General features: G+C 31.5%; 1 protein-coding gene across 1 annotated transcript in view; it reads right to left on the bottom strand.

Moving 5' to 3' along the window:
* Positions 1-21,836, bottom strand: part of LOC145322229 (steroidogenic acute regulatory protein, mitochondrial-like) — a 243,691-nt gene that overhangs the window by 160,735 nt on the left and 61,120 nt on the right. The window lies entirely within an intron of this gene.

Raw genomic sequence — 21,836 nt, forward strand, 5'->3', positions numbered from 1 at the left:
ATGATCCCATAGCTGATGACATGATAAACAGGATGAAGGCATCTGCCAACAGAATACCCACGACAACTGCCAGTACGTTTGATTTGTCAAATCAGAGCTACCTCATACTATCACCACTGGAGCGCAGAGATGATACCTTTATGAACCCCTTCAACAAGCCAGAAGCGCCAGAAAAATCTTCTGATCCAGATGAACCTGATATTACAATTGACGACATGGTGTTTAGAAACAACAGGGATATCAACTCTGGGGCTGTTAAAGATCCACAGCCAAAGTTTGGCGTACCTGTCAGACCGGTGGGCGGCGGGGCTGACAGTGATTATCTGCATGCTGTTCCCAAGGACAGATACCGCAGTCATTTCAACGCTATGCGCAACCCTGACACAGTTAAAGATGACCTGGCCTTTAGAATGTTGCGTAAAGACAGCAACCACAGTGATCCAGATTTGTTAGGTATTGTGCGCAATTCAAGTATACTTTTGCCGCGCCGGGCATGGGAAAATGGCGGGAAATTTAGCTCCAGGTCGTCTTCCTCCTCTTCTCTAGTCTTCCAACCACACAACAAACACAGCAAGGCATCAAGATCCTTGTCTGAGGGCATTACTGAAATTATAAGGAAGCAGAGCGGCCGGCCGTCAGCTGATTTCAACCATTTAGTATCATATTGTGACGTTGAAGATATTGTCCAATGGAATAAAATCAAAGGTCAGGATGCTCAGAAGCAGCGGGGCAGTAACAAGTACAAAACAAAAACTTTGGAGCGAAGAAGAAAGAAGAAGCAGGGGACTAATGCCAAGGATAGAACTGTCTTCGGTGTTCTGTATAAGGTTAAAGATAATGATAGTGAAGATTATTCCAGTGATAATAGTAATTATAATAATAATGTAAAAGATGATTCTACAGAGTTAACCAGTGATCATACAAATGTAAATAGTAACTCAGTTAGTCATGATGATATGATTATTAACAATAATATTGACAATAATGATCTAAACACAAATTTTGATATTAAACCTTCAGAAAGTATAATCGAGGATGAATCAATTGATAGTCTAGCAGGCATTACAGAACAATTAAGTTTAGAATCAACAGCAAGTTTAAATACAACAGATACCTCAAACACTTCCCTTCTAACTGTTCTTGAAATTCAGGGTGCTATTAGTGAACAATCTTCCCCTAGGGACAATGAAAATCAAAACGAAGATGAAAATGATCCTATCCTTTACAACACTTCTGATGTTATTAATGTCGACAAAGAAAATGCTGACCTTGAAAATATCACAGAAGAGGAAAATGATGCATTTAATATTGAAAATACGGAAGATGAAACACTTTGTGATGACTTGGAAATAAATGTTGACCACCAACAGACAAATAAATGTGAACAGTTGCAAGACAGCCACCACAACCAAGATCAACAGGGATTAGAGACAATGGTTCGATATTTAGATTAACATTTTGTTCTATCATTCTATCTATTCTTCCTTTTTATAATTTTCTTATTATTGATATTTTATATAAATTTTTACATCATAATACTGGACATTTTTTCATTATTATTTATTTATTTATTCTAACTGCTTGTTGGTTTGCTACTAAATTGCGTGATTTTTTTAATCTTCAGCATAATCTTGGGGGAAAAATAGCATATTGATAAAAGGTTATTCTTGCCAGTGCAGTATTTAAAGAAAAGTGGTTAGGAAGGTCTCTAAAAGTGTTTAATGTTTTTGGGTTTTATGTTGAGGGGGTTTTATTGAGCCTAATCTACAAATTCCTGTATTCTGAGAAAATGCATTGCATTATAATATTCTAAGAAAGCCTTTAAAAGTTGCATAAAATACAAAAAGGGAAAATTTGCACGAAAAATTAGAATTATTTGAATTATGTCAAAATAAGCATTTTCCCTCACACTGTTCTTTAATGAAATCAAGACTTTTTTCAATAACATTATTTCTAAATTAGACATTTAGAAATAGATTTTAAGATAATTTAGTTTTGGCCCACCAAGAGTTATCACAGCAATGACTTCATAAGACCAATTTGTTCAATTTTGGTTCCATTACAAGTTTGCTTTCTCATATCTTTTCATTTTGAAAACAAATTTCTTAAAATTTCATAGATTACAATTCGCTCTTGTAAGGTCAATTGTTCAATAAATCCGGATGGGTTATATTTAATTAAAAAATATTTAAAAGGCCTTAAAAGTTCTAGTTTGAAAAAGTCTTGATAAAATTAAAGAACAGTGTGTCCAAGTTGCATGTTTGTGTTACTAATCATTAACAATTTTCATTTTTCTTATACTAATATATTGGTTTAGAGAGAGAGTTGGTTTTTACTACAAAAATATAACATAGATAATTAGAGGATAATTATGATGTCAAAAGAAATATAAATAGTGGTTGGATAATCTAAATATCATAAAGCATAATATCTTTAGTACTTTTAATGCAAAGTTATAAACTCTAAATTGAGTAAAAACAGAAAGATTGTCAAAAAATAGTTTTAGATCTACATTTCTATAGAGTATAAATAACCTAACCTTTCGGGATAACAAACAATCCTCTAATTCTTGATTAAAGTATATCAAGTATAACTTTGTCCATAAGTGAAGTAACAACAATAAAATTCAACAAAAGTGAATATTATTAGCAAGTAAGACGATGAAAGTTGTGCTCTTAATATGAAAATATAAAAATACAAAATTGAACCAGCCCAATGTTAAGAATTTAATCCAGCCTAACGTACTTTTGCCAGGGGGAATTTTATTTGTGGTTTTTCAAGGACAAACTTCTTTATAATCTTTGCATTTGCAAACATTTACAAAAGATTTTCGACAACCAATGCACAGTTTTGTGCTGTTTATATATCAACGCAAGTAATAATATCATATTTGTATTTGAGTAAGCGAGTAGATAAGGGTTTCTAGTATTAATAAACTTAAACTGAAACATCCATGATAAGGAAAAAATGATATCTTTAAAATGAAAATTGCTATTTTAGATAATTGAAAACATCGCAAAAACACCACAATAAAAGCTTATCCTTCATTAACATAATCATTTTATGCATTTAGCCATGTTTACACTGATAACACACACGCAGAGATATTTCATTTAAAAGAAAAAATTTTATTCCTCTAACTAACCTCTAAATTTAAAGGTTTTAATAATACTAATTACATAAGTCAAATCCACAATCTTATGATACTTTAATGATTTCATTTGTCGCGCGTGTTTATAGGATTTAATAGGAATGTGCAATAAAAAACAATGACAATTAAGCACAGCAATTAACAATTTGACGACAAGAAAACAGAAAAATCTATACAATAAAATAGAATATTGTAGAGTACCATTCAATTTATAGCTATTTTAATTTTATAAATCCATCAATCAACAAGTTTCAGTCCTTCTCACAAAAAGGGCGGGGGGGGGGGGGGGGATATGCAACCATCTCGTAATCCGAAACTTGAAATCTAAAAAATGGTTTTTGGTAATATTTCACATGAGTTAAGCAAAAATATGTTTCAAAAAGTTGATTCCTACGCAATTAATGATAGATTTGCACTAAAAATAGCAAAAAAAAACGGCTAAACGGGTTAGCCGTTACTTTTGTGAAAATAGACCTACCAAAGATTACTCATGCAAAGTTTCATAACGAAATTTGGATTCTAAGTGCCATTTGTGCATTTATTAAGAAATGGTTGTATTAACCCCCCACCCCCCCGCCTTAATGGGAGGAATGAACAATGTCTGCTAACAATCAAGGTCTTTAATGAAAGACGGACTAAAATTACTACGCTTTTAAATCCTAATTTAATTGAGTTAAGAGTTATAAAACATGGATTTTTTTCTTTGAACAATCAAGTATTTTAATCTTATCATACAGTTTTAATCAATAGATTATAAGAAATAATGTAAACGTTTTTAAAAATGAAAATCTTTCCCTAACGCTTTGAAGAAATTCGTGGAACATTTGTCATCTTTAACTAACAAAATATTTCTAATGATTTCAAAAATGGTCGTGTAGGCGTGAAAAACATGCTTTTTTGATGGTTTTCATACATAGTCGCTTATAATATTAGATGAAGTATGTACTTTTGAAGAGCTACATTGGTTCTAATAGGAACATTTTGCATGTCTTTAAAACTGCCAATGAAGCATTGAACTTTTCTCCTTTTTATTCAAGATTTCATAATCATTAATTGAAGGCCAATTGTATTTTTTTTAAAGATGCTTATAGTAATTAAATTAATATGACTCAAAAAGCATTTGAAAAATGTGCTTATGATTAAAAGAAATGTTCATTTCTGCAAAAAGAGTAACATACCTTTTAAAGTCCAAAAGTTTTTTTAAATTCAAATATTCAGTCAAGATTTGGTTACAATGTGTGACTATTATTTTAGTTTGGTTTTTAACTTTTAGTGGGCAAGGCATTCCCTTGCGCATTAAGGGAGAAGTAGGTTTTGGGTAAAATCCGTAAAGGTTATGTTTATTAAGTTAAAAACAGTAGTAGAACGATAAAAATTTATGTTAACTTAAAAAAAAATTGTCTATAGTTCTTTTCAATAACAAATACACATATTTAGTGAATATTATCGTTCTACCACTATTTCTAAGCCTTAAAACACGCGCCTCTACGGATTTTACCCAAAACCTACTTCTCCCTTTATATAGGCAAAGCTTTCATAATTTCAGACTCAATCTGAAGATGATTTTAGTGAAAAGGGTGAAGAAACGAGTTGGGGGCATTGTATTATTGTTATAAGATGCTGATTAGTAAATTTGGCAATAATATGGAGTTCTGATAATAAGATACATTTGCTGAAGTGAATGCACATCTCACTTGGCGCCTGCCAATATCCATATAACCAGAAATACATTTTTAGTCATGGGGAGAGGGGACATTGGACTGTTTATTACAGCAGTTCCAAAAGTTTAATATAAAATTTTCTTATTCGTTGTCTTCATAACTTTGGGGGCTTTTATTTAATTTGATTGGTTGGTTCATTGAGTTGAGTGTCCAAACACTTGAACAGCTAATAGTAATCTACAGAAAATTTTTGTGTATCAACATTGGGGCTTATCAATTTCTCGGCCATTGTCTTTTTGCTTTAGATCCCTGCAATTTCTTTAATTATGTTAAAACTGCCTGTCCTTCAGTTTTATCAAACAAATAAGATAACGTGGTAATAAAACTTTGCGGTTATTTGTGTTATTTACAGTTCAATATCTCCTCCCTCCCTGATTTATGTTAACAGAAAAGCTTTATAAAGGTCCGGGTAATGATTTCAATGTTCATTAAATTGATAGGTTATTGTAGGTTCATGTATAAGGGCATTGTTATTTTTTACAAAGAGACTTTAACTAATTTGTTAAATTTTTCACCTTCCATCTATTATATGGCTAAAAGTATTGAATAATGTGCAAATATTTTTAATAGCTTTTAAATCATGGATTTTTTACACTTTAAGCTAATGATATTTTCAATTTTAAGTTTAACGCTAAAATAACTTAATTCTAAAAAATTAAGAGTAAGGTCTTTTGTCTGAAGCATAGGAAATTTGTTTGTTCTTTTTTAATGTCTTGGGGTCATTTCATAACATTTTTCCTAACCCCCCCCCCCCCCTTTCTTTCCTAGACAGTAGGGCCAAAACAACTATTATGGGTTATGCCTGTGTCTCTTAAGATCTCTAAGATGTTGTTTATGTACCATGTACTTAAAGCAAAAAGCACTTTATTGAAAACCCATAAAATTGTTTTAAAAATATCTGTATGTAAAAATGGATGAGTTGTGTTTTTAGGAGCCCCATTCTTTTTGGACAACTAACATTTATTATTCTTTTATGCAATAATTTAGCAGTTGAAGCACGACATTACCACCCACCAACCCACCACCTTTTTCAAAAAAGTAATAGGAAAAATCTCGCAGTACCTCCCCCTCCTCTTTCATTGAATTTTCCATAATCTCTAGAACTAGTGTCTGTCTGTATGACACTTCATTACGTTTCTTGTTTATAGATGGCTTTTTGAAAATATAAAGTCGCGGATTGATTGAATAATAACATTCAATGATTGATTTACAATACATAGCAAAAAATACCTAAGAATTTTGTTTTCTTCAAGATAATAATTATTTATTTTGCTGCTTTAAAAGATTAAATTACAAAAAAAACTCGAAGCTAAAAATCGGAGGTAAAAAAAACAGAAAAACATGCAAAATAAAAATTTTAATCTGTAGTAAATTAGCCTAAAATTCAGGCTAATTATTATGGAAATACTTCCATTTTACGACGGAATTATAGTGATGCTACGCTTAAAACAAGCTGTCCTGAGATTGTTCTAGAAATCACAAAAGATATTGGTTATTATGAGTTATTTCTTGTTGTAGCAGGAATCCCCATTCAAGGCTTGCAATTTATAACGGCCATGAATTTAGTATCAGAGCTATCTATCATGGATCTACAGACTGGCCTACCCTTTGTGTTGTAAAGCTTCGCTATTAATAAGGATTGTAGAATTATGCAAAAACAATCCCAACCTAACCTAACCTATTGCCTACAGCTAAATTGCAAAATTTTCAAGTTGTTTGTTTTGAATCCTTTGAAAACACAATGAAGAAAATATTTTTATTGCTTTTCTATAGCTCAGCAAAACTTCACACTTTTAAGGACTGTCTGTATTATTCCTATTATGACCAATGTTTATGTCAACTATATGTAGCGTTTCATAGAAGTGATAAAGACAAGTATAACCCCCATTTTTATTTTATTTATAAAAAGAAAAAATATTTGTTTTTGAGGGGGTCATTTTTGGGAGGTTTTAGATATTCTTCCCAATATAGTTTTTAAAAAACCTTCCCTGGACCTACATTAAGCTTCACTGTAAAGGAGAACCATATCGGTTCAGCGGTTAAGGAGATCCTTCGTTACAGACAAAAAAAAGCTTACTACTCTATATATGAGGACTAATAGCTTCTAGTGAGAGCGGCAAGGTCAGGAAACTATTCTAAACCTACACAAGACAGTTATAATCTTCCCTGAAAAGTACAAACTATTCAAGCAAAAGAACTTATTACTTTATATTACAAGAGATGAAAAAAACAGCGCTATAGATTACAAAAAAAATTTATTCATCCTTGTTGTTTAAACATTAAAATTCAGTTGGTTTATTATATCCTATTGTAAGCATTTTTGCTCTTAGCACTGCTACTTCTAGACTTTTTTTTTTATAAATATTTGTATTTATGGATAGTTTACAAAGAATATCGGATTTTTAGCATTCCTTTACTTAATTATAGCATAGGTGTAGAATCAAGTGTTTTTATGTCCGCTAAGATCCAGCTCTCTATTGTAACTATTCAATTCTCTATATCAGGGAAGCTTTATTTTGGATGAACATAGTCAGGTTTTCCTCTGTTTTGGAAAATAAGAAGTTGCCCCTAAAATTAAGAGGCTCAGGCTTGAGTAAGATAAAACCTAACAAATTTTACTTTGTTCATTGAATTAAATGAAATGTGCAATTTGGCGTTCATTGAAAAACATCCTATTGTGTTGTAGTTTTTGTCCTTTAATAGCTTACTACACATTAAAGTTGGATGTTTTTAGGCAATTCTATTTTGAAATTAAAGTCTTTGGGTGGCTTTAGGCTATTTTTAAGTACCCTCCCTTGCACTTCGAATACAGGGCCTCTAGATGCTTGGAGGGCAACCGCTAGGACTGTACAAAGATATGAATGTATTTTCCATGATTAATTCAGATGAAAATGCAAAAAGGTTTAGGATTAATTCCAAGAATTAATTGACTAAAGATCAATTAAAATCCATGCTCTGACCATATCATATCCTAGTCAAATTGATTCTTTTTAGTTTAATAAAAGCGAAGTTTTTTTACACCTAGTTTTATATCCGTCCGTATTAATTTAGGATCGTTAGAATCGTCATTCAGAATTCAATCCTGGACCCATCTAACCATATGGTATAACCTTTAAAGCGAAGCAACTCATTAATCTGTGTGTACGTCAATTTGATACATGTTTTTTTTCCAAAATATACATTTCTTCAAAAAAACGTAAGTCAGTTTCGTTGATTGTCGATTATCTAAAGCTACGTTTTTATGGATGTTGTCAACCTTTTTTTCATGCAGCAAAATATGAAATTGATGTTTAACACAGAAAATTTTTAAATATCTAATAACTAGCTAAAGATCAACAGAAAAAGTTATAAAATATGATAAAGAATATGGTTGGTTTAAGTTATTGGGGCTTTCACTATAAGTGCCTAGCGAGCACAATAACCCTCATTAGTTTTAAAATAAATAGAAACTAATTTTTATGCCTAACCACTGTTAGTAACACTGCGAGGCCTATATTTGGAGTGTCGTTACCCTGTATCTAATAGAACCTAATTTAAGATAAATACTACTCCCATTCTTATTTTAAATAAATTTCAAATTAAGAGGGCAATGTTGTGTCCCGATAGGCATTTTGCGGGGGAACCATCCCTATGTGACTTTAACGAACAAATGGAGAGACTGACATATAAAACTATGGTATTATATATAATATCTTCACTCCTTTAAAATATAGCATAGCACACTGCGTGAATAAAATTAAAGACCTCGTAGCAAAATTTATAAATTATGAGACCTATCCAAATTATTGGTGAGGAAGTTAAGTGCAGTAAGGTGAACTTGATCGGATTCCTATTTTTGAGGGCCGTGAAAATATTAATATCGGTAATTTTAAAGGTACGGCTCTAATAGTAAAAAAAATAACATCTTGATCTTAAAGGATAAGACAATGTACAATAAATCTATGATACATATGTAAAACCAGACAACTACCTGGATTCCCCTGTTGGGGACCTTTTTCGTCTCGTAGCAAATTGCTTTCTGCTCGTATGTCGCGACTTGGCTGTTAATATTCCCGACGCTATTAGTTGATTTTCAAAGACCCAATTAAAAGTCGGCTCAGGGTCCTCGGGAAGGGGAAGTCCCCAAAGTTTATACGCAAACGAGCAAGGAAGAACAAGATAACCTCTAAAGTAGACCGTAGCCCATTTAAATTCCTAACTATCTATAATACAAAGTAGAATGATGTCTGTCCGTCTGACCGTCTGTCCGTCTGTCTGTCCGTCTGTCTGTCTGTCCCTTAAGATCTCGGTAACCACTGAACCGATCGGATTCTACTCTTCAGGGTATATACCTATTGGTCCTGTGGTGGTTTTAAGCTATTTTCTTGGGGGGTGGGACACCCCCAACCCCCCAAAAAACAAAAAATCCCCCCCCCATTTTTTTTTTTTTTTTGCTGAAGATTTCCTTAGTCATTTATGTTTTCGCATTAATTTTTTTTATCACCTCTTGGGGCAAAGCCCCTAGAGGCTAGGGGCGAAGCCGCTAGTAGTAAGAATAAAGAAACTGAGTAGGTGGTTCAATATGACTTCATTCTTCAACCTTTCTGTGTATTTGCAGGAAAATTGTAATGCAAGCAAATTTTCTGCCAAACAAAAATTTCAACTTTGGTTGCTTAAAGATTTAAGTTTTGGCCAAAAAGATTTTTGTAATCATATGTTGTAATTTTAGAAGTTGTCTTTGTGATAATAAAAAAATATTTGTGTGCGACTTAACAAGAAAGATAACGTCTATTGTTATATAGCGATGATTGAAAACAAAGGTTGCAATTTGAAATCTCAATTTTTAATAAATAGAAATTTAAATTAGGTAGGGTGGGTGGTGGATCATGATTAAAAATAACACTGGTTCTGACTTTTGAGTTGTAAAAATAACAAAACTAATAAAAAAAACTACTTCTTAATATGATCACATTATGAATAGGGGGAGAAAAAATAGTTTTTAATAGAGTTATAAACTTTATTCTTTTAAAATAAGAAGAAAGTTCTATTAAAGAATTACTTAAAGAGTAGCTTTGCAACTGAAAATGAAAATGACTTTTGATTTTCTTCATATTGAATGTTAGCTTGTTATCCTATTGTCCAGGGATGCAGGGGTTTATAAGCCATGTAAGAAAAAAAATATTCGCCAATTTCTGGCTTTATAGGGAGGGCGAGAAAAACATCTGTTGAATATATGTACAACTTTTAGTTCCTCACTTTGGTGGGACGATCATTTATTGTGCATTTTACTATCTTTGGCCATTTATTACAATTGTGTAAAGAAAGTGTGTAAATTAATTTAAACTGAACTGACCTATCCCCCTACTTAACTTGTTAGCCTAAAGAGCCTCTAAGCATATGTTCAACACATCAAGAAGTAAATTGCAAACATTTGCGGCGAAGTTATTCTATAGTGAAGTCCTTTTTAATTAATTACCTTTAAATTAAGTCGCCATTATACCCAAGGAACACTGTTCTTATAATGAAATCTACCTCATATTTTTAGGTAGACCAAAGTAACAATTCCTTTAAATAAAACGTTATTATCTTTAGTGTAGGTTTGTTTATTCCCATAAAAAGAAAGAAATTCATAAAAATAGTATTTTACCTATTTTTATACTATACACTAGAGGGGGGAAAAGGAGAGGAGAGGGAAAGAAATTCTAGTTGATTGGAAAATTCACACCCCTGTCTTAATTTTTAGTATAAAGTTATTTTGAAAAATATTACTTTTCATTGGTTGCTTTATCTTTACCATTGCTAATTATTTTTCTTAATAAAGAAAAAAGACCATTGAGTTTTTGGTATCTAACAACCTATGCTTAACCCCATTCTTGACCCAACAACAAGTGATAAAATTACCGTTAAAAATTTTGCACCTCACTCTTAATGTGATATACCATTCTCTAAGAGAAAAACATATAGAAACAAATATATGACAAAACCTCAAACTCGACCCCATACCCGCCCACCCCCCCCCCCCTGGCCCCCCTGTAATCTTATTTGCCATTGTGTTTATATGAGATTTAACATGCTATTATGTCATATTTGTGAAATATTTCTTTTTTGAAGGTGATAGGACACCTTCTTTCTTCTGTCCACTTATATTACAAGAATATGTGAGTAACAACCTTACAAGTAACACTTTACACCATTCCCCCATCCTTTAAACAGTTTTTTTTTTGTGCAGATATATAGGGATTGAACAATAGACGAAAAATTAATTTTGCAACGATTATAATTATAATTTATGGCAGTAAAGTTGAGGAAAGATTCCATTATCGTCTGTTGTTCTCTCCCCTCCCTTTCTTTTAATAAATGATCTCTAAAAAACTACTGGAAATATTTAGTACTACTATACTGGGTAGCTTCAAATTGGTCTTAAGATTTTAGGATGTGAGGGAGGGGACATTGAGCTTTATAAGTTTAAAAACCCATTGTCTTATTCGCTGGCGCTAAAACTTATGGTATATTTGTTGAATTGTGATTGATTGGTTCAAAGATGGTGTCCAAATTTTTTAAACAAGCCAGAAAGGGTTGTTTTGTTTACCACAATAGAAGATGTACATCAATTTTTCTTTCATTGTATTATCCATTTAGAACTTAGATTTAAGGTCACCAATGACTCGGAAAGTTGCCTTCTTATACTGCGGTGCTTACTGATATAATTTTTATTTATGTTGCTTTGCATTTATTCGTACTTTTTTGCTAGGACAAATTGCATTAAGCCAAAAAAGTTGACTTGATAAGATTGGCTCAGAATTAAAGAACGTTAACCTGAATACAATGTCTGTACTGTTTGAAACCTATAAAATAGTACAAATCTAAGGTATCTTAGAAATAGATAAATTTCAACAGCATTGATATCTAAACAGGCAACAATATTATAACTGAGAAATAAGTTTACAATACACAAAATGAGCAGTACAAATATTACTTAGAAATAAGGAGAACCTTAAAAAGTGGTTGCAATATGAGAAATGTGTTTTGTTTGACAAGGGGCTATTTTTCATTAGTGTAAGATATTAATATTAGCAAGGGCGTGCGAGAGCGAATGCAAATTCTAAAGTGTTAACAAAAGAAAAAAAGAACCTTAAAGCCCTTGAATTACTAAACGTACATCAAATTTAATTCTCATATAAGTAACTATATTAACAAAATAACACAATGTCTTATAGTTTCTTAGTAATCAAAAATCTGTGTATGTGAGTGTGTTTGTACCGAAGAATCTCGCTAACCACTGAACATATGGTTCTCATAGGTCCTAGGAAAGTTTGTAAAAGGGTGCCACCACCCTCCCAAGAGAAAACACTCTAGATTTAACTCTTGCTTCATGTTGAAAACTTTGATTAAGTTTTCAAAGAAATCAACATTCTATATGCTTCTAAAAATCCTATAAAAACCAACCAAAATTAGGAAGGAAGAATACAAACAGTCTTACAATAAGAGTTAGGGTATAACAGACCTAACGATGAAGCAGCTTTTAGCTCCTAATAAAAAATGACGTCATACAATACACATTACCAATACATCGTAATTGACCAATGGTTAAATGTCTACTGACCTATCATTGGTCATTTGTATTGTATGACGTCATTTTTTATTAGGCACTATAAGCTGCTTCCTACCGATACTAATCTGCCATGTTAATATGATAACATCATGAGAGTAACATGTACCGCATCCGCTAGTATTCGGGGAGGTGAATGGTTCGAATCTTAGACTAAACAATGTCATATAGACGTTTTAATTTGTACATTCTACATAATATCAGGTGCGCAACATTATCAGTAAGAGTATTGGGAAATGGCTTGGCTTAAAACATGTGCAACTAATTAAAATGTACATATAGAACTTTCAAACAAAGGTCGAACAATCAAAAGATAATAAGTAAGTGATGAGAGGGTCCAATAAAGTATAAAAGGGATTTTAATCAGTAACCATGAACATGACAAAATTTCAAGTCAAAACTATAAGTCATTCGCAGCCAGGCAATTTTTAAGGCCCATTATACGTGTGGTGTTCGATTAATTGCGTCCGTAAATATCGCAATAGCAAAATGTTTCTTTGTTAAATACTTGATAAAAGCGTAATAGCAAATACGACTAGAGGCGGGTTTAATAAAAACTATTTTTCGCATCGTATTTAAACAGCTTTCTGCAGTTATAAAAATGTACAATTATAAGATTAAAACCAGTTTTTTAGCCCCGAGATGCCGAAGGAAAAAATATTTAGGGTAGGTGATTTACTGATGTATTTATCGAATTGCGTTTCTGATAGCGTTAGCGAAATTGATTGAACACGTGTAATTCTTGACTACGTAGATATGCGTGAGATGGCCTTTTATTATATGTTTCTATAATAACAAAAAATAAAGTATTATGTTTTATACAAGGGGTAATAATTGCCGAGATCTCGTAACAAAAATATTTACGTCAAACCCAAACCTTAACTAATCTTTAAATCATTTAATGATTAAAAACAAAATAGCCAAAAACAATCCCAGGACAGGACCTTTGTAAAGCTTCCCATAAATGAAGAATTAAATTGATTAAAAGGTATATATAAGATACTAGATACTTCGTCTCTAGCCTTTAGGAAAGGGCGGGGGGAATCAGGAAAATAGCTTAAAACCACCCCAAGATATTTACAAAGCTTACCTGAAAGGAACAAACAATTCAGACCATCAATTTCCAAGAACTTAGCTTCAGACAAAAAAAACGTTACTACTTTATAAAATATGTTTACATTAACTTAGTCTTTGAATAATAAAACTAAAGTGTATAGTTGCTCATTAAATTTGGTTGTTTTTGACGAACATGGGTGTTTACTAATGTCCATTTACTCCAAGGGGGACAAACATTAAAAGTCCAGTTGACCACGGATAAACAGATAGTTTAGTTGACCACGGATAAACAGATAGGAAAATGGTACTTGAATTAGTCCCAAAAGTTTTGTGCTCACGTTCTCACATTCGTTGACATAAAAACCTTTGAAAATTTTATTAAATATTGATTTCGTAATATGAAAAGTAAGTTTACTGAAATGTAAACCAACAGACACGAATTAAATGATAGAGTAGCTTCTGGTACTTAATTCAAATATAAAATATATCTTTTTAAGTATTTATTTAAGCTGAGATTAAATTGCAGTTTTGATTAAATAGGTTATTATATTAAGGATTAAATACGAATACTTTATTAGCAAATATATATAGATTTAAATGATTCAAACTGTTGATCAATTATGCAGGAATGCTTCTGAAGTAATAGGATGTCTGTTTGTGTGTAGAAACACCAAAGTAGCAGGATGACTGTCTGTCTAATTAAACAGAAGTATTAATTAACTGTATAACTTTGAAGGCGTTGAAGAGGTGGAATATTTGTCTGTAACTAAACTCGTTAAAGTAGTAGGATGACTTTCTGTAGCTGAATTGGCCTGAAGAAAGCTCGAATCCAAACCAGAATGTTCTGTATATGGACTCTCAATTACAACTGAATCAAATAAATGTTTTCTTAACTTTTTCCAGAGTAATTAAGAGTAAATGAGTATGTTTCTCCTTTTAAGCCAAAAACTTAAACTTAATTATACTACATTACTCATAATTTTAATCTACAGAAGGGATAATTTTGTTAATAATAATTGTCTTATTCTTTAAGATCCCTGCAAAATTCTCAGAAACGGGAAGCCATATGTTTATAATAAATTAAAATATAAAATTGGACTTTATATTTTAAATTGTCCTCTCAATTTTAAATCTTTTTGGTGAAACTCCCATAACAATAAAAAATAATAAAATAAACTTAAAATAATAACTTTAAACATTTTGTTAATATTTTATCCCATTACCTCAATTTTTAGAAGATCATTCCTAGGAAGATTGGACAAATATATTATTCATTTACGATTTTCATTTAATATCCAGCTAAAAAGATTAATACTTTATCCGTGGTCAATATGGTCATTTTGCATATTATCAATATAATAAATAGTTTTTTCTTCGTGTTTCTGTCAACCAAATATACAACATAGGTTTAAACTTTTTCAAAAATGACTATTCTAAATATTCAAAATTAACATGAAAATATTTTAACAGTACCTTGAAAGTTGCTATGTTTTTTTTACTATCATTATACCAAATTTGAAAAAGATAGGAAAATTTCTAACAATCACAATTTAACACTAATCGCTAACAGTTATGTACATTAGGTTATATAAGTTGGAAGGAATTTTAATGATAGAGGGAGATTTAAATCTGCATCAAATTTTAAAGATTTTTTATAAATTCGTTTTTGTATAATTCTTTATCTAAAAGCGGAAATACAATTTAAGTTCATAAATTTTGACCAATAAGATAGGTGGATTGGAAACTACCTGCGCTCTAATTGATTGTATGATGTGCCACACTTAAGCTTCTCCAATCAGAGCGCAGATAATTTTCAATCCACCAATCACAGATGTCTAAATTAATTAACTTAAATTGTATTTCCGCTTTTATATAAAGAATTATACAAAAAAACGAATTAAAAAAAATCCTTAAAATTTGATGCAGATTTCAAATCTCCCTCTAACATTAAAAATTTTTCCAATTTATATATCTTAATGTACAGACGGATCTACCCTAATTATATAAAAGCTTTTGCTTTTAAAAAACAATTATTAAAAAATTGTATAGATTTACACATGTAAATTGTAAAATGATTGCATAATGATTGTATCATGTGTGTTTTCCGTGGATTAAAGATCAATAAGTCAAACAATACAAAATAATATTACGTTTTACATCTAGTTGTAGTCAGGGAGGAAAGGGACATTGGACTGTTACACTTGTACCTAAACTTTTATTAACACGTTCTCTTGCTCGTTGGCTCAAAACTCCTTTTTTACTTCATTGGTTTGTTTAAACTAGCAGTGACAAAAAGATTTCACAAATAATTGTTATCTATAAAAGGGGTGATTTTGTTTATTAAGTAAGCACGTAGATTTCTTGTTAATTGTCTTATCCCTTTAGATACCTGAATATTTGTCACATTATTCTGTGTGTTTGTTTAACAATTAAACAATTAAATTATACGAGATTAAAGTAGCAGAAAAAAAATCCTAAAACATCCCTGGACCTATGTAAAGTTTTACTAAAATGGAGAACCCAATCGGTTCAGTGGTTACCAAGGTCTGATCAGGCAAAAATTCTGAATAAAATGCATATTTATTTTCTAAGCTTCGCTTCTTATGGATGTTGACAGTCTATACAAAATATTCAATTTATAGAAATGTATAATTAGTTTGAATACTAATGGATTTATTATATTACAATTTTCATGTTTTAAAATGAAGTGAACTCTGTAGCGGGCTAAAATAACGTTCTTCCCAATCCAACTTTTTTACCCTATCCCTTTCTCTCCTATCGGATAAACGGCCCGACCAATAAATGCGAGGGGATATTGCAAGCTAAATTGACGACTCCTTTTTTTTCCTGTTATAATATCCACGTATATTATACATCCAATACAATATTTTATCCCAATTCCTCTCTCTCTCTCTCTCTCTCTCTCTCTCTCTCTCTTGATATTTATTTCTCCATTTCTCTCTCTCCCCCCTTTTCTATCTCTCTTCTCTTTTATTGAATTGCCACACCTAAATATAGCTATCTAAAGTTAAAAATAATTAAATTCTACAAAGCCTGCCTTAATGATTTTAAATAAATGTTTGCTTGTGGTAAAATTTAAATTAACGTATACATTTATAAAGTTTAATGATTTAACTAGATTTTTTCTGTTGGCTTAGCCACTTGCCTTTAATCACTCCCTCAAAACAGAACTGGGGTGTTAACTCTACCCTTAACTTAAATCCTACCCGGTCAAGAAGTTTAAGAGAACTAAAGAGAAACTCGCATCATTATGAATTTGACATGATATAAACTATAGTTGTTGAAAAGGTTTGCATGTAATATTGAAAATAATCCTTATTTGAATTGAAAGGATGGACGAGCCTTGAAAACAAGAATGACTATAACAGCAATCCAATTAAGCGCAACCTCAATGTCGTCAAAAATTATAAATCCAAAATATTGGCTGTTATCATTCTATCAATATAAAACTCTATTTAGTACTAATGTTCTTATGCAAAAGTAGATACAGATTTCTGGTAGCAATGAATCTTGATTAAAAAGCATTTTATTGGAAAAAACAGAAAATATATTTTAATATAAAATTAACAAGACATCTCTCTGTTAATCGGCGCGACCTGTGCTACTAACAGTTTAAGGACACACCAAAGACAAGATTATAGAGTTGCTTTGTTGCTTATAATGACTGGACGTCAAAATTTGCAATCAAGGGATTGGCACGATCTTATTGTTAATATTGATAGACAGATAGATAGATATACAGACAGATAAGATAGACAGACATATTGATACTTGTTAAGATAGATAGACACATAGATAGAAAATAGATAGTAGCAAGGATAGAAAGAATGATAGATAAAATGATAGGTAGATAGTTAAGACATAAGATATACATTTAATGATAGTTTTACAGATAGATATATATATGATAAGACAGATAAATTGAAATATAAACAACAAAATATAGATTAAACAAGGATGACAACATCCATAAAAGCGAAGCTCTGAAACGGTATGACAGACGAACATTAACTTTTGTAGAGTATCAGAACTGAATGTACAAAATATGAATAAATAAGTTTTGACAAGATTATACGTAATTTTGTTGCAAAACTTATTAAATACAGGATTCTGTTTAAGGACATACTGACATTTTTAGGACTTTATTATAGAGATGCTTTTCTCAAAATATTGTACCTTATTGTAATAGGAATCGGTAATCCAAAAATCATATCAATCAGATGATTTTATCACATGTTGTTAAAAAAGTTTTAAAAAATCAACATGTTTAAAATGGACGTACGGACATTCTTCTATCGATTATAAAGTTGCTCCGATCGTACCTAACTACTACAGGAATCACCATGCAAAGTTTAAAATCGATAGGACAATTTCGACATGCCTAAAATAACGGACGGACAGACAGACTGACTGATGGACGGACAGACGGACTGACCTACCCTAATTATAGAAAAGCTTCGTTTTTAAAAAGATAGATAAGTATATAAACATAGATAAAAAGGTACAATCACCCTACCCTGAGAAATCGACAAAAATTAATTGAATAAAAAAAACGCCACCATGCGGACATTTTTGCAATTAGACTGAAAAGAAACAATTTTACGCGTCCCTCTAGTCGCTAGTGATTTATTATTGTATTTATATATCATATTATGGTATTATTATAGATTTATAGAACATGCGATATCGATAAACCTAATTATGCGAAGTAGCTTTAAAGGTTATATTCCTCAATATCTTACTGAGTTCCCTTGCTAAACTATGTTTAAGTTATAAGTGTTTACTGCTGGCTATATAGGTAGGTATCAATTAGTAATGCTTAATATTTGGAGGAAATTAGCACATTTCTGATGCAAATCTATAATAAAAGAAGTCAGAAATGACTACTTTTTGTCAGAGATTTTAAGAGATATGACAATAGACAATTAATCGATGTACATTCTCCACGATCAAAATTACTTTTTCAGATGATTAAAATTAATGATTGTTAAGTTTACAGACCGCTCTTTGAATCATACAATTAATATGTAAGAAAGGTAATAAAATGCTTCCAGCGTCAATGTTAAACATTTAATTATTAAAAGGCTGCGAATTACTACTTTGGATATTGTCATCCTAGTTTTAATATGATTACAATTATCTACTTTTAGTATTAGATGCTATTATATCTAGATTTTATATACTTTAAAATCACTTCACATTTAAAACTTGTTTGGAATCGAATCTTTAGCATATATTAAAAGAACAAGGATGACAAAATCCATAAGAGTTTTTTTAAAAAAACTAGAAAACTGAACGTTGTACCAAATCATCCTGGGTATCACAACTAATAAAATAATTTTAAAGCTATATGTACAGAAAGACCGATCTACCAATGCAGAACACTCCATAAATGTAGAAAAGATTTAAATGTAAATTCCAAGAAAATTCAATAAGCATAATAAAAGACCAATTCCTAACGACAAAGGTTTTTTTTGACATAAAAGTATAGTAAAAGTTTTTTTTGGCAAGAATTCACATTTCTTTATATTATCTTCAAATTTCTTAAAACTGGTATAATATTTTTTTATTCAAGAGGAGAGCTAGAAAATAAAGAACAGCGCAAAAATGCATACAAGATTCTCTAAAGAGCACAACCCATAAGTAATTTTCAGAGATCTTTCGCCATAAACAAAATTATTCTAACCTACATGTATAATATATTACATGATCTAAGATTAAAAACTAGTTGTTAATTAAAGGAAGTAGTTCCAAGTTGCTAATTACTTGTTAGATAAGGATGATCACATTAATTTAAGCGAAGCTCAACAAATCAGATGAATAGGGCTAACGAACATAAAAAATACAGTATAGAGTTTACTAAGTTATTAATATTAAAAAAAAGTATATTCAAAAAAGTCTGTGAAAATAATTGCTTAAAATCCAAGATGCTTAATATCAACTAAATCATTGTGCCATATCGTCCTAAGAATAACTAGTTCATTTTTCGAGTTTGACGTCAACATGATAACAAGAATTACTAGAAAATAAGTTTGTAGATAAGCTGCGCTGCAAAACCAATAAAAAAATAAAAAAGGAAGTTGACGAAAAGAATTTTCCCATGGAGTTCAAATGAAAAGAGACCACCTCCTCGCCCTTTTACTTTTACCCCGCCATTCTCTTCCCCCCCCCCCCCCCTCAACTGTACCTACATATAAACTCAAATTTCTTCTTGCAAAAGCTTTTCAAGGTGGAAAGGTATACTGAAATACAAATTAAACTTGTACCCAATGTTTTATAAAGACGTTCACTTAGTTTGCTCAAACAAGCACCAAACATTTCCACAATCTACACTAGTAAAAATATATTTTTGTCCTTAAAGATGTCAGTTTTATGTCTAAAGACTTATGCATTAAGGTATGCAAAAATAAGATCCTTAAATAATATTTTTGAATATAACTTTTGTATTTTTTCTATTTCAATTTCTCTATGGGAAAAACCCACAACCCTCTTACCAAAAATTAAGGAGAAGTTAGGGTGGGGGGTTAAGCTGCACCACACCCATTTTCTTAACAGTCAAATTAAACTCAATTTGGTAAAGTTTGCTTTTTATCGAATTTGATGTAACATACATTTTCCCTATTTTTTTTGTGCGAAGCATCACTTTAACCCTTACAGATCGGGCCCCAATTCCCACCTTAATAGATCGGGGGGGGGGGTCATATTGACCCCCCCCTCTATCTCGGCTTCTGTTACAGATAAAGACGTAAAATTTTTTTCTGGTGGTTCATGTGTATTTTTAGAGAAAATTACTTTTTCTAGTCATAGCAGTCAGGCCGCTCCTTAGCCGCTTTTTAGCGGCCAGCCGCTAAATTTTAAAACAGCTGTAGAGCGGCCAATTTTGCAGCTAGGATGATCAAATTTTAGGACGAACTTTTATTTTTCATAACAAAAAAATTACTTTTTCTGATCATCGCCGAAAAACGGCATATAACGGAAACCGTTATTTTCGGCGGTTACGGCGGTAAAACGGCGGTTGGCGGCGCCAATTAATATTTTTATCTGTTTATTGTTGCTCAAGAATTTACCAAAAAAATTTATAGGTCTCTAGCTGTAATAGAAGCCACGATATTTATGATATATGTCGGTAGTAAAAGCCGGACAAAAATCGGTCATAAAGTCGGTCAGGGTGCGGTCAAACGGTCATAACACCACTTTTCTCATAAGGTCATTGATATCTTAGTATTCACCAAAAAAAAATTTAGGTTTCAAAAGTCATAATGTAGAAATTAAGATTTATTTAGAATTTTTTAAAAATTTTGGTGCTACCCAACCGACTTTGACCGGACACCACAACCGACACAGACCAGATATCCTAATAAAATCAACTCTTGCCGACGCATAATTACTAAACTTAAAAAGTCATGAAGTCACAGCTCTCCATCTTACCTACAAAAAAAATGACATTGAAAAAACTAGAGGGGGGGGTCAATATGACCCCCCCCCCGATCTGTAAGGGTTAAGCGCATCTGTAAGTATGTATGGCTGTTTTCAATAACTAGTGGGTTCGCCCTTAGCATTCAGAACATCGCCCATAGTTTGGGTATACGTCAGTAATAATTTTTCTGAACAATATGGAGAAAACAATTACTCGGCTGCTACTCAAGATAAACGGCGGAAATTTACATTGAAAATTCCCTATAACATTAAGCAGCCATTACATTTTTTATTTGTCCGTATTTCTGTCAGTCATGCTTCATAGGATACATACAAAGGTTTCGTGATTTTCTATACATTTTTGTTTAGGGCCACTGAAAATCTGCTTTTTAACTCCCTTTATCGGTTTCTCTTTTTTCAAACATAATCCCCAATTACTAATATATTGATAAAATAACAGCATATAAATTTCTATAATTAATGTTAATTAGAATGTAGAATTGTATCTATTTACATCTTGATTAAAATATACTCTGACACATTTTCTAGTCTGCCAAACATGGCATCTGCAAACTTCAGATAACCTTTGTTTACATCCTTTTTTTGTACAGTGGACTCAGCTTAAATATTGCATCGTATTATAGACAGCTTTCTGCGGATAGTAAATAGAAAAATCATATGGTTTTGTTAACCCCAATGGGCCAAAGACCTGACTAACAAAACTGGTTTTGATATTATGATTTTATTAATCGTAGAAGATTCTCAAGAATAAGATAAGATAAGATACAAGATTTTTCAGTATGGATGAGAACCTGTTCCATTCCAGCGGATATTAGTCGGTTTCGGAGCCATACTGGAATTAAAACTAAAATTATGCTAATAA

This window comes from Acartia tonsa, chromosome 6 (assembly GCF_053477335.1).
Source record: "Acartia tonsa isolate MP-2025a chromosome 6, ASM5347733v1, whole genome shotgun sequence".
In the NCBI taxonomy this organism is placed as follows: domain Eukaryota; kingdom Metazoa; phylum Arthropoda; class Copepoda; order Calanoida; family Acartiidae; genus Acartia; species Acartia tonsa.